Raw genomic sequence first — 14,111 nt, 5'->3', positions numbered from 1 at the left:
ATTCACCTCAGGCTCAGTTAATATTGTTGAATAATCCGAATAATGTCGATGTTGTGGAATTCTATCCCTCAATAACAGAAGATCTACTTCGACGTGCCCTTGACTTTGCGTCCAACTACGTGAACATCTCCCCCGTGATCGCCAAATAATCATACGCGCCAAGCATTCACTGCTTTTCAACAATGAAACCCCATGGCAGAAGAAGAATCCCAGCACTCTCTTTGATGTAACCATGGGAAGTTACGATGGAGCGGAGACATGTGAATTAGTTGGTTGCTACCTCCTGTCACAGCTCACGAAAATACCTGAAATTGACATCGGCCTTTACCGTGACGACGGCCTCGCAGTGATAAACCAGACCCCCCAAAAGATAGAGAAGATTAAAAAAGAAATATGCAAAATATTCGCCCAAAATAACCTCCGAATTACCATTGAGGCAAACAAGAAAATAGTCAACTTCCTAGATGTAACTCTTGACCTGACGACCGGCAGATTCAAACCATTTTCAAAACCAGCCACTACCCCTCTATACGTACACAGCAAATCTAACCACCCACCTAGCATAATACGAAACATCCCTGAAGCAATTAACAAAAGAATTTCTGAAATTTCCTGTGACGAAGATGCGTTAAATGAAGCGGCACCACAGTACCAAGAGGCACTGCGTAAAAGCGGTTACGCGTACACTCTAAAATTCAAGCCAGAACAGCAAAGACTACCAAATCAAAAAAAGAAGAGGCGTAGAAATATAATTTGGTTTAACCCACCATTTAACGGAAATGTCAAGACCAGCATAGGAAGGGCATTCATTAACCTACTCGACAAATGTTTTCCAACCGGCAACAAATTGAGGAAAATCTTTAATAGGAACACTGTCCAGAGTAAGCTACTCTTGCACACCAAACATGAAACAGGTTATAGACGGGCATAACGAAGCCATCCTTAAGAATGCCCAAAACCCGGACGAAAATCAACCCCAAAAAATGTGCAATTGCCGAAACGAAAAAGAATGTCCATTAGAAGGGGAATGCTTGCAAAACGAAATTGTATACCAAGCCACAGTTACTACCAGGGGGGTAACGGGAACAACTGAGACGTACGTCGGCCTTACAGCAACAGATTTCAAAACAAGATGGCGCAACCACCAAATGTCTTTTAAGCATGAGAAAAGGCGGAACGACACCGAGCTGAGCAAACATTTGTGGAAACTAAAGGAAAAGAAGGAAGGCTATTCAATTTCGTGGAAGATCATCGCAAAGGCCAAGTCATACTCTAATACCACTAAACGCTGTAACCTATGTATCACCGAGAAGTTTTTCATATTATCTAATCCACAGATGGCCACTCTGAACAAACGAAACGAACTCATATCAAATTGTAGACATCGAAGAAAATATATTCTCAAGTATTCCTGAAATTTTGTTTATTGTATCATAAGCGCGCGTAGGTTTTTTATAAATTAGTACTTTTTGAATAACGCCTCTGTCATGACAACCGCTAAAATATGTCACGCGATCATGTTGCCGTGTTAACCGTTGTGATGCTTCAGTGTGTATGGAGTTTAACTGATGAGTGGATCAACTTTTTGTTGGTCTACGAAACAGACCTGTATTAAAATCCATATGTGCTCATATTGAGTAGTCTATTTACTGTTGAACCGCTCCTTAATTGTTGAGCACTGTTCTGGATCCAACGGTGAATTACCTGGATTTGTTTATAGTATATAAGTTTGTTTGTTGATAAGTTGCAACTTATCAACAAAGCTAATGCCGGCGAACGACCAGGCGCGTATTTCCCGCCAAATACAAAATCAATGACGAGTCACCGATCGAAAAAAGAAAATTCGCCAAGAAAATATATCATATTCTTGGCAAGTTATTATTTCATTGACTGTTTATCTTAATTAATTGCTACATGTCCGTAATGATGATAAAAACTGCAGATAGCGCTATGCTAGTACGTGCTCGGTACACGTGGCAGCAGCCAGCTTCAGCGGTGCAAATTTCTCCTAATATTATCGAATATCAAACAAGCATTATTTAAAAAACTAGCAATGAATTGGAACTTACCAGCGAAGATTCTGCTAGGCTTGAATACTCGTACAGCCCAAAATCCATAACTCGCAAGGCTTTCATTCAGGTCACTTACAATTTCCGGAATGAAACATTATTCAGTATCTACACTCTAAAAACAGTCGTAAACGTTCTTTAGTAAACAGCCAGATAATGCGTTAAGCCTCATGCTGCCTTCAGGTCTGTCTTATTATTAATTTTAATTATTACTTTTATGTTAGACATGGCCCACAAACGCGGTTACGCAAACTCAGAGAATGCCCTCACCAGCGAAGAGGATTTGATAATGGAAATTTATGATCGCTGCTGTCCAACGTGCAGGTCCTGCTTTTACAAATGTCTTGGCGATTTGAGTAAAACAGTCTCCTCTTGTGGAAAAGAGTGTTGTCCTGAATGATGCATCTGAAACATCAATTAAGGTAAACTGGATATTTCTTTGGCACACGTTGTAAAGTAAGCTTCCGCGAAGAAGTACTTAGGGCTTCGTTACGCGCTCCTGAACGTTAGCGTGACGAGGCCCTCATTTTGTGTACATGGGAGGCTGGTTGTAATCCTAAGTGGGTGGTGACTACATGGGTTGTGGGAAGGTTGGGTACGAGGCGGTCACTAGAATTATTTCGTGTCTTTCAAAAAGGAAAGCGATCGATTAGGAGCCTGTGGATGGGTGTACCAAATAGAAAACTCTTATAACCTGCAAGATTTTGTAACTTGCACAGGAAAGCTCTCGTTAGGCTTTGATAGATAGTCTTTGCGCAGTTTTGGTAACACACAAGTCTAATTACTGGTTTATCACATTTTTTTTTAATTTTTCTGAAACAAAAACAAATACACGCACACAAAACATAGGGATTGTTTTCTGTGCTTAATTTTCATTACAGTAAACGGAAAATCAGCGTCAAACAATTCAACATGATGGAAGCAGAAATGGAACACAAGCAGTGATAAACATTATCAACTTACGCATTTTTATTTACAATTATTTGATAACTAGCTATTTGTAATGGTGATGAGGGGTTTGGAACCCAAGGTTAACTATTTTATGCTTAATGTATTTTTGTCTTGTTTTTATTTGACCTGGAGCCAGATTGGCGACCGATCTGCGTCATGTCGCAGACAATCGGCTTTTGTCATCGCGACAAAATTGACTCAAACACGGCATGTCTATTTTGGCGCCCACTAAAATTAATGTATGTGGTGTTTCCTACGCAGGCAGGTCCGATCACGGTCGTCAGGCTGGATTAAGAGGAATCCTGGGTTTGAGTTATCCAAAAGGCTACCACTAATCCGGGGTCTTGAATTTTAATCCAGGTTCCTGTTTCTTTTATTCCAAATCATTTTTCTGTTAATTTTTTCAACTAGTCCATTCAGTCTCCAAACATCAACTAGTAGGCAAAAGAATTTTCAAAACTATGTTCGTAAGCGTTCAGCTTAGAATCGAATTTCGCGCAAATCCTGAGTTTTTCTTAATCCTGCTCTGAACAACCAGGCCCTGTGGCTTTAGAGGGTTACATTTCAAAACAGCTGTTAACACCGAATACGTGTGGCGCACTGGTAAGGTATTTAATTCTGTTATTATCATTATCGTTTCATTTCAGTTTCAGGGGATAAGAAGCTGCAGCTGAAAGGTTACCATATAATCACTCAATGTATTTTTCAGTCTGTAGTAAAAATCTGCCAATAAATCCAATCATTCATGGACTTCAATGTTTACTTCTATTTACTTCTTAACTCCAATCGAGCAAGACATCGCCACCACATACCTGCCCTAATTTCCGAATAGGCGCAAAGCCGTGATGCGTGCAAAGCCAAAACGGTGTCAATTTAGGCATTGAAAAGATTTCAGCAGCGCTATCCGGCAGAGAGGGCAACGACTTAAATGTTGGGAGGGGCATACTTTCCCATAATGGCCTTTTTACGATCGGTGTCGATTATTAGGAAGACACGCGTACGCTCGGATTGATCGATCATTGGCTTGTGCTCACTGATGTTTCATAGAGCCCTTTTTACGCTGACCTGTCAGGTATTTGTTTTCCACCCTTGATTATTGGGAAAGGTGCATGTCTGCGAAGTTGAAAGCAAAGATGTCTCCCTTTCCCCTCCCCCAGAGTCTGTACGGGTGGACGGGCACCTACTTTTTCTCTTGATTTCCAATTTGTATTTCGATGGAGGCTTCGCTATTACAGCACGCGTTATTGGATTCATATGTTACACGACACATCGTTACTATAACATATATTGAGAACTAATCCTTTTTAATAGTATCTTTTTATCTTACACTACCTTAATTTAATCGCAGTATGTAATGTCCCAGTAATGAGTAAACCACTGTTCTTTCATTTCCATGGCTAACAACATAGACTTCATTCATTATTGAGTGACCTGTATAGTGAGGATTTTTTGTCCTATAGTAAGAGCCGATAGCCTCTTCTCTCCTGCAGTTGTTTGCAAGTTACAAGAATGAAAAAGTTGGATTCTTTTATTCCTTCAAAAAAATGTCAATAGGGACCAGTAACCTCAAGTCAACCACGAAGATTTCAGGCTTGCAGTTCTTCTGACTGGCTAACCCCTCGAGGCGTGATCTCTTCGTCTTTGTTCAGTACTAAATTCATTAAAGACATTATGAAAATTAAGACTGTTAAGCAAGAAAAGTTATCTTTTAAGCATACATCCTCTTCGGTATCTGTAGTTACCAGTGTATTCGTTTCCTGTGATAGCGCCTACAATCGTCTCTTAACGCTTAACTTCACCAACGTAAAATAAATGGAAAATGGAGTGTACTTACAACTGAAATTTGTTTCTCAAGAGGCCTAGAATGACTTTAGCTTGGTCATTTTCTAAGCCTTTCTTTTGCGGGTACAAGTGAAAAGATTTATGAAGCATATGGGGTCAAAGATTAATACTTCGTGTATTTTGAGAAGCTGCAGATATTACTTGCATTTCTGTTTAAGTCTCTGTATAAGCAGTATAACTAGTACGGTGATAGAAAATCCGAAGGTGCACTAAGAAAATTTACCTGCCTTACAATTCACAATAGGATGCGCGACTTCAAAAAACAGATGTCGTACAGAAATTGACAGAGAAACATTCCTTTGCAGATAATCGCGTATTATAATGATGTTTTGTACTGATTTTCGCAAAGTTATTGAGAAGACTTTTTGGAGCTGTCATAGCATGGACGTCATATATTAAATAGCTTGTTTGTTGAAAGAACAAAGACTGTAAAGGAACGCAGTTTTATTCTATAAAAAAGGAATTGCATAGTCTCTGGGTTTAGCAAAATAAATCAAACGCAATACACGTTTTTGCAGAACAAGTAATTTATTGAGGTAGGTCTGTTGACAGTTGCCCCATGCAATTAGAAGAGAGTGAGATAAGGCCGAACATAACGCGTCGGAATCAAATAGAGTTACTGACAATGAAATGTATAAATCAATTGAACACTTTCAAACTGAATAACCCTGCGAGTTTGACCAGTCATGACGAGAATCTAAACTTTAAATATTCTAACAGTTCCTTTTTTCACTATTTAAAATAACTTCTGCAGCTTTTTGAAGGTTTAGGTCAAGTAAATAAGATATCAGACTTAAAAACTATACGCATTTCTTGTCTGGCAGTACAACCAGTAATTGATATTCCTCCAAGATACCTTAAGAAACTAAAACAACAGTCAGCTGGAACAGTTGTTTTTAATTATCAGGAAGAGTATCGTGTTAAAAATAAGCTTGCCTTTCCGGGACAAATTTATAAAATCGTTATCACTTAATACCGGCTATGAAAAAGTGCACGATCTTTTAGACTTACATGTAGGATTGAACTGCTTATTCTAATTCTTCTTCATAACCAAGACAAAACACCAAGCTTATGAAATTAGCAAAAAGATAGTATTTTTATATCCCAGTTGCCGCGCGAGTAACATGATATCTGACACGTAGACAGATACTAATCTTGAATCTTGAGTTGTGTCTTGTCTCTCGTCAATAGCGTAACGTAACAATTTTAGTCAAGAAACGAAATTATAATTACTTTCTTTTTAGGCTGTCAGTAAAACAAGGGGTTAAGGGTTAGGGTTAGGAATAGGGTTAGGGCTAGTGTCAGCCCTAACCCTAACCCTAAAACAGCATTCTTTAATAAAAAGATAGACCCCTACCCCGACCCCGACCCCGACCTTACGTTTTACTGACACCCTTCTTTTTATCCAACCGTCCGAATGCAGCTTGAAGAGGACTGTTATCAACTTTTGGCTCTGTCATTTCAAGCAACATTGCGAAGTTCACGTGTAAATACTAAACACTAATATGAAACATCCGGCGTTAGAGCCGTTGGCCGCCCAATAAATTCAGCCTTGTTTCTCATGGTGCTGGCAAAATGATTCGCAATCCAAATAATCGAAGAAGCACTGTCAACAGCGATTCAGATAGCATGACTTGAATGGTAAATGCCTGTGGTTAGCTACAGTACACTAAATACCTCTCTATATTCGTGACGGCTATCATGAATCCATTACCCTGTTTTGCCTTGTACAGCCCCCGCTTCTTCGATTTTTCCTGAGGGGAGGGGAGGGTCTGTACACAGGCTAGCCGGTGGTCAATCTACAGTAAGGAAAGAAAAAATGTTTGTAACACTCACTAATCGAATCGATCAAAAACAAACAACAGCAGCTGAAAATAAACTTTTCGCTTTAAAGAAATACGTTACTCGAAATAATTCACCTGAGTTGCCAGTAGACGGGAATATTATCAGTCAAATTTCAATCAGTAGGATTGTTATCCTAAAGAAAAAACGAAAAACAAATTTTAGTCGTCTGTGTTATTGAACAGCACAAAGACAACAACAACAGGAGCGGAAAAAAGTCGCCAAATCTTTTCTCGCCTGACCATGCATATGCATGAACCTGAGGTCAGGACGACATTTCGGTGCGTTCATTGACCTCACGTAGGTCACGTAGGGAAAGAATTTCAGATGAGTCTTGGCAAAATCGGTAAACAAGCTTAACTGGAAAACACCAGTCTTGCTGGTTTACTTACGTAAACCTGTTTTTATGATTCCCCATATCTTTCTTTTGGACTTATGTAAAATGGTTTTAGCAAATCCCAAGGGATTATAAAAGCTTTACAATCATTGGATAGCACTTCGGTTAGTCCAATTAATGCGGTCCCAAGGGAAACACACACGCCTCCTGGAAATAAAGGGAAAATTGAGTGTCCTTAAAAATGGGCTTCTTCTGAAGAGGCCGGGCATTTTTTATTATTATAACTAGAAATACGTTATCGCAAAATCCTCGCGAAGCTTTAAAGGATCAGGAGTGAGAATAAAGGGAAACAAGCCAAAGGGAAAAATATTGGTCAAAAACCTAAAAAGGAGAAATTGTACAAAGTTTAAAAGTATGCCTTCATCGGGATTCGAACTCGCTCCTTCCGCATCTCCTATTATATTAGTGAGTAAAATTATTTTTGACCACTGCGCCTCGCAGAGACTGAATGATCGTTATGCTCAAATTATTACAGTTAAAGCATTTTTTTCTGCCATGAAACCTGTTTGAAGTTGGCGGAGCTGTATTTATCATGAATTCAAAGATACATTTGAGGAACATTAGCTTAAAGGCGTATTTCAAAGCCATTTTGCATCGGTCTTAATTCACCCTGGGGTTCAACGGCGGATGGATGTATACGGAGCTGAAACCAGTCTTTGAATTTGATTTGATCAATCGGTTACATCGATCGGCGGGGAAAGAACCAATTCATTGTTGGTTTGCCTCGGTGTAACATGAATTCTCGTGTTTCTGCCTCGCTTTGCGATCAACGCTCGAGGTGAGGTTTGGTCATTTTCTGAGCCTTTTCCTTACGGGTACAAGTGACAAGATTTGTGAAGGAGTTAGCATGGGCCGAGAAGAATTAAGGATTAATACACGTGTACTTTCAGAAGTTGAAGATATTACTTGCATTTCTGTCGAAGTCTCTGTCTAAGCAGTATAATACAAGCCAGGGTAATTGAGAATCCAAGGTTACTTTCGCTCAAAAATTGTAGCGGCTTTTAATACAATTCACAGTAAAATACGTGAATCCAAACGACAGATATCGTTCATGTTGCAAATATCATTCAAGCATATCATTTCAGTGAACCAGTCAACACTAAATTTGATTGCTCAGTGCAAGAAAGCATGAGGCCATTCCAAAAGAGTTTTCTTGTGCTTTGTCATTGACTTCGTTTTTTCTTTGCGTGGATTTATTTGCAACCTACGCGTATAACCGTCGCATTTACTCTTTGGAATTTTGATTTTCAAGTTGTACTTTAACCAAGAGAATTCATGTTGAAAATAAAAGCAACCGATATCTCCAGGAAATACTGTTATTCTTAGTGTTTAGCAAGTAAACTGGGTTTAGCAAGTAACAAGAGTGCAACAGACTCCTCTAAAACCTTCTACAAGATATTTAACAATAATAAATTTGCCCTGGCCTTAAAACCCGAAAACCTGATTTTCAGCCAAGGCTCTTTGAAATGGATATACAGGGTCACTTGATAGCTTAGGCAGTTACAAGTGATCTTTTTTATTGTTTGTTTTAAACCTTGCTTACATCAAATATGATAAAGAAACAAAACATCAATACCAGGACAATCACTACTCAAAATATCATTTCTACGCTAAACAATACACGACAAGGCAAACGGTATAGCATATTAAAACATAAAAACTTTATTGCCTATTGGTATTACTTCATATATTTGCGGCCAGGTTTTACGAAAGGCAGTTCATGGATAAAAACAAACACGTAATGTTTGCTTGATCTATAAGACAGTTTTGTTTGATCAGCAATGTCAGAACTTGACACGGTGTCATCTATGCCCCGCAACTCATTGTGTCTTTCATTCACGTAACAGGTTTAGTTTGTCTTCCCTCATTGCTTTTCTTACTCCAGATACACGCTAAAAGAATACACAACCTGAAACTGTACGTTTTAAGAAAGGTAATGGACTCTTTTGACACAAACCTGAAAACCCGTCAAAGAAAAGAAAAGTAATAAGAAGATAAGCGATGAGAAACCCTTTTCCCTTGCCATCTGGCAGCGTGAATTTACAGGTCACAGCAGTAAGCTTCTTACTAGATCGCTCGACTGTTCAAGCATAGCGCATGATGACATGGTTACCTTATGTCAAGTGTCAATGGCGATTTTCAAGTACCCTTGAACTAACTGTTAGATAAAACTCTCATGAGAAGTGAAATAATTTCCACAGTTTCTAAGGATATGGGCGATATTGATCCTTAATTCTACCATACCCCACGCTAACGCCTTAATAAACCTGAAGACCAGTATCCGCAACAAAAGAAACTAGTGACCAAATATGGAAAAGCTGAAATACTCTCAACGCCTCGCGCGAAAATGTCCACGAGTAATGACCCTTTTTTTCCTATTTCGCCTAGTGTGCTCTTTTAAATGAGTAGTGCGTCAAGCTGACATTAAACCTTATCAAGGTTAGAATATGATAGAGGAAGGCAAAGATACAATAAGCATTCGAAAGCCAGTGCATGCAGCTAAACAATAATTTAAACGAGCAAGCCGGCTTAATTCTAAACAACAGAAAGAAACGTGGCCTTTATGCTATAATACTTCTCCAAAAATAAAATGTGTTATCTTACTGGCAAAATTCAAAACATTTAACTTCACTTAAAAGTTAAAAGTCAAAGCTCAAAGATTTAATTAAACTTTTGGCACCGAGAATTAACGGACGCAAAGGACGCGTTCACGAGCAAACATTTCCCGGATTCCAGAATCCAGATTACCTCTCACACCATAAAATATTTTTGTACACCAGTTCTTAAAGCTATATCGAGATAACAACAGTTTTATCCTTATAGAGAAACTTCAATACCACCTTATAGAAGAAACGTGCATCAGCCAGAAAATTTCTTTTTTAGTTACCACTCCTTAAAATAATGTAGACAATGTATAGTCAACGGCTAATTTTTAGAGACGGCTGGAATTTAATGTGCAATTTTGACACATAAATGGGTTGTTTTGTACTTGACTTAGACCCTGTTTACATGGAGTGGGGGACCCCGGTCTAGTGGGGTAGGTTTCTTTTGTTTTGTGTCCCCCAGAGCGTGAAAACAAAAGAAACCAAGCCCACTAGACCGGGGTCCCCCACTCCATGTAACCAGGCCCTAAATATCTGATAAACAGACGCCAAAGAACAAAGGCTGAACTTCAAGTTTGCATTGAAAGTTGAAAAATACAAGGACAAAATTTGCTCTCATTCCCCCTCTAGCACGAAAAACGTCCGAGAAAAACAACGAATCCATCTTGCGGTATAATTTATTAGTTTGAGAAAAAAATATAAAAGTACAATTTATCATTTCAAATGTAAGAAAGGCAGAAATAGAAGTGACCAATAGAGAAACCCAACTTGTCACTCTTGCCACTTTCCAGTTAAGTGAATAAAAGGGAACAGACCCTTTGCAGCTAGCCCGTCATCCTCGAAATCACCATGCTCAGTGGAGAGCAAAAGTCGCCATGACACAAGGCAAACAAAAGACACATGATTTTAAATGGTAATTTCCTTTGTTTGTCTTACCTAATGCGACTTCTGCTCCCCAGCATGATGGTTTTGTACCACGTGAATGGCAAACTACAAAGGACCTATTCGAGAACAGCCTATCCGCTCGTTCCACGAAGCATTCCACACTCCACGTGTCACTCAAAAAGAAGAGAATTATCAGTGATGTCAACAGTGGAAAGTGCTTTTAAGGGATCAGATTAACAAGAATTTTATAAATCTCATTTAACGACTCAAGAGGTGTGGACATTTTTATTAGCCAAGGTAATTATATTCTCTTTTTCTTTGTTACAAGAACATACTCTAAGGGGATTTCCGTGACTGTATGTGAACGTGCAACATACAAATGTAATATCGGTTATTATATTACTGTACACGATTGGTTCAATAATAACCGTACATTATCACTAAGAATGTCAAAGACTTAACTTAGGGCTAAAAGAAAAAAAAGAAAAGAAACAACCAAAGTAAATGCCAGGGGCACCCAACGACGGTTTCCTCCTATCCAGAGTACTTTTAGATGTCTAGAAATGCATTCAAAGCGGCGCTATAAAATTTGTATCTGTTCGGTCATCCTAGCGGAACGTGAGTCTTTTCGAAATTACCAGGCGTGCTTCAGTGTTATTTTCCCAAAAATCGTAGATGCAGTTTAACGTATTAGGAAGGAGAGAATTTTTCTGATTCTTTTTTCTATCACATTGAATCCAAAAATTTGAGGAATTCTTTTTTCTACGAAAAATAACCTAACCTGAGGAGTGAAATGTGAAAAATCGCGCGTGGGCAATTAATTACATGAGTTTGAAAATTTTACATAAATGAAACGGTCATCTAGAAATGTTTAGCCGTCCTCAAGTAACAGAAAATTCCAAGCAATATTTGCGTCTCCGAACAGACATTTTACAGAAAACAGTCGTTGAGTGCCCCTGAAACGCTGACACCAAATTAAACATCTCAAAGGAGTAAAGCGTTAGCCGCAAAACGGCAAAGTGAAGTACAGATGGACGTAAAATAATAACATTTCAACCGTTGGTCGTGAAAGAAGATAACCGAAAATATTCTTGCCAAAGGTTTGTGAAGAGATCGCTTCAGTGTTAACACAGGCTTTCATGCCTCCTCTCGTGACAAATAGATCTGGTTATCAGTAAGTTAACTTATTACTAATTAAAACCGAATCGTCGTAAAATCCTAAGACCTTAAAAACGTATCATGAACAATGGCAATTTATTCTAAATAAAATTTAATTCTCAATAAAATAATATTTTTCTATTTTTATTCTTCTGTTAAACCTAATAAAAAAAATCTTTAGCCATAGCCAGTGGGTAAAACCGTTTAAGCCACCTGAGCCCATTAATACTCTCAATGTACCAGCAATGTACTATCAGGTACTATCAAGGTACTATTGTTTTAATTATACAGGTCGTATTATGAAGACGCTGTTATTTGCATCACTTTTGGTGTTTTGTGGTGCTGTACATGGAGCAGTTTTTGGTAGAGGACCCGTTCGTAAGTATTATTATCATTCGGTGCAAAATTTTCTTCCTTTTCATTGGCTGAGAGCCCACCACATGACCTGCAACAAAACTTCCTACAAAAAAAAATAATGCAAATATACATTTGTAAACTTAATTACGATTGGTCCTTATGCGATTAATTTGAGTAGGAACTTTTCGCCTCATGTAAGGGAATCCGGATTCCGGAATCCAAGACATTTTTGGTTGTGGAATCCAGAATCTGGGAAAAGTTGCTTGTGGAATCCGGAATACAGCTCAAGGAATCCGGAATCCCACTAACAATTGCAATCCGGAATCCAAGTTCCACTGACAAAGACTGGAATCCAGTACCTGGGAATCGGGAATCCATGGCGTGGAATCCACAATCCAAGGCTGTCTTGAATATTATTCCCTTATGGGATGAAACTTTCGCTTATGCGTGCAAGTTGATACAAGTTCGTTCCGTTTGTTAAGTGTTGTCATGTCCGGTTTACTTAAAATATAAAATTTCCCTAAATTCTATACCAATCTCACAAAACGATGTAACCAACGTGATACCAAGAAATTCTTCAGGCGATTGTCTGGCAAATAATATTACCAGATATACTTGGCAGGCGTCTATCACTACGCGCGACCCGATTGGCTGCGGTATTAATCCTGCTTTCTCGCAAGGTATTATAACTCTGCGTGAATTTTCGGTCTTAAAGGTGAGAAAACCTCTTGTTTTTGCTTGTGAAAACAGTTTCCTTTTTTAACTAGCTAAAAACAAGACGAGATGTTTTCACTGTATTTCCGGACTTTTCCGGCTTTATCTATATTCAATATTGTCCTAGTGAAAACACAAGCACCGTTCTGTTTCGTTGATCCACTCATCAGTTAACTCAATACACACTGAAGGATCGTTAAGGTGACATCAGCAACATGATCTCGCGACGTCATTACTTATTCAATCGTTGGAATATATCCAACCGGATTTTGGAAAACGTTACCGCCAATGATCTTCTGCTATTGTAATGAGTGCAGTGGTAAACGTTGTCTCAGGACATTTGGCATCAAAGCTACTCATTTCGCAGAATTTTCTAGCCGGATTTTTTAAAACGTTACCGCCGATCGCACTTTTTTTCTCCTTTCCTTTTCCTTCGTTAACGTGATTTTGAAGCTTATCGGGCCCAAAAAGCCTGACTTTTCACGCTTTTTCACTCAAATGACTGCAACGTTTTGTTAGGTTTTTTTTTCAAAAAATCGGCATACAACAAAGCATATCTTCCTATACAACAAAACTTTGTTGTGAATTAACAGGGAATTTCGTTGCATTTAGTCGCGTGACAAAAGCATATTAGGTAAAGAGACGAGAATGTTCATCTAGATGGAAACCTATTTACTCAGCTGTAAAGTCGAATTAACCTGATCAAAGAAATATTTGTTTGAAATTTTAGCAACCGCAGGTTTCAATCAATTGACATTTTCAAGCTAAATTCCCTAATCCCAGCTGATGCATTCTTTTCCGCACTTAACAGTTTACAAAGTGAGGATTAAAACATGTAACGAATTGGGGGCTGGCACGGATGCAGACGTGAAGTTCCTAATAACTGGATATTTGGTTCGTAATGGTGCACGTTACGTTTCAACAGCTTCTGTTAAGCTGGATACCCCTAATCATGATGACTTTGAGCAAGGAAAGTAAGCTTTCACTCGTTATAATTAAGTTAGTAAGTAATTAAGGAAGCAATGAATTTTTGACAAGTTAATTTATGGCAATGAGGAAGTGCAGACTCTCTTCAAATAGGGAAAAGTGACTTCGTGTACTGCATGAAGCTGCGTGAAGTGCTTGGGACAGTGATCGGTATTCGTAATTTTCTGCAATTTCTAGGTGCCCCCATGAAACATGGCAACCTTTTGGAAAATGTCTTGCAGTTCCTAAAAACGTATATTTATAAGGGCATTTGACAACAACAACATATACGGGGTGTTTCAAAAGTTTTGTTCCGATTTAAAAAGA

General features: G+C 38.6%; 1 long non-coding RNA gene across 1 annotated transcript in view; it reads left to right on the top strand.

Moving 5' to 3' along the window:
• LOC140924322 (uncharacterized) overlaps positions 1-3,759 on the top strand; it is a 9,921-nt gene extending 6,162 nt beyond the window's left edge. Inside the window, exons 2-3 of the long non-coding RNA XR_012164242.1 lie at positions 2,294-2,491; positions 3,668-3,759. This is a non-coding gene — a long non-coding RNA (uncharacterized lncRNA). The remainder of the gene's footprint in view (positions 1-2,293; positions 2,492-3,667) is intronic.
• The last annotated feature ends 10,352 nt before the right edge of the window (positions 3,760-14,111 follow it).

This window comes from Porites lutea, chromosome 14 (genome assembly GCF_958299795.1).
Source record: "Porites lutea chromosome 14, jaPorLute2.1, whole genome shotgun sequence".
In the NCBI taxonomy this organism is placed as follows: Eukaryota; Metazoa; Cnidaria; class Anthozoa; order Scleractinia; family Poritidae; genus Porites; species Porites lutea.
Note: the sequence above shows the minus strand (reverse complement) of the source record. Positions and strands in the feature narration are given on the sequence as shown.